Below are 671 nucleotides of genomic sequence, written 5' to 3'. Positions count from 1 at the left end.
GGAAAAGGGTTTTTCCAAAAATTTTCTCAAAAAACGCCCATTTCATATGGTGCCTTTTTCGAATATGTGTTTTTTACACAAGTCCATTAAATTTTTGTTCCCCTGACGTGCCCCGCCCCTAAAGAAAACAGTCGCTTGTTTCGCAAAGTTTTTCCCCTGCGGAAAAGGGAAAAACATGAAAAATCTAAAAAACGGTTTTAAATTCGGAATTTGTTTGTTTCAGAAAAAAGAAAATCGTGTAAAAAAAAATAGGCAAATTTTGGGCCCCATTTTAAACTCTGATTTTCTTTTTTTCCCTTTCTTTTTATTTGTAAAAACTTCTGAAAAAATTCTATTTACAATCCGAAATAAGACTCAAATTAGAAAAAAAGGAAAAAAACTTTTAGATTTCCTGGCATTTAAAAAAGCAATATTCCAATTAAAAGCAAAAAAAATCTTATGTTCTTTTTATCTTTTCTATAGCCCCAAGTGAGTAGCTTTTTCGCTATTATAGTCCATTATTTGAAATTAATAGGGCCTTTTTTAAACCCAAAAATTTGGAGTTTTCAATAAAACTTCTACGGAAAAAAGTTTAAGTCCTTTATCAAAACGATTTAAAAAAATCCTAAAAATATAAATCGATTTCAGTAATGAAAAATTACAAAATTTTTATTTATCTGTCTATATTAAAA

The sequence above is a fragment of the Penaeus monodon genome, chromosome 22, assembly GCF_015228065.2.
Source record: "Penaeus monodon isolate SGIC_2016 chromosome 22, NSTDA_Pmon_1, whole genome shotgun sequence".
NCBI lineage: Eukaryota > Metazoa > Arthropoda > Malacostraca > Decapoda > Penaeidae > Penaeus > Penaeus monodon.
The sequence above is the reverse complement of the archived record's forward strand: the minus strand, read 5'-3'. Positions refer to the sequence as shown.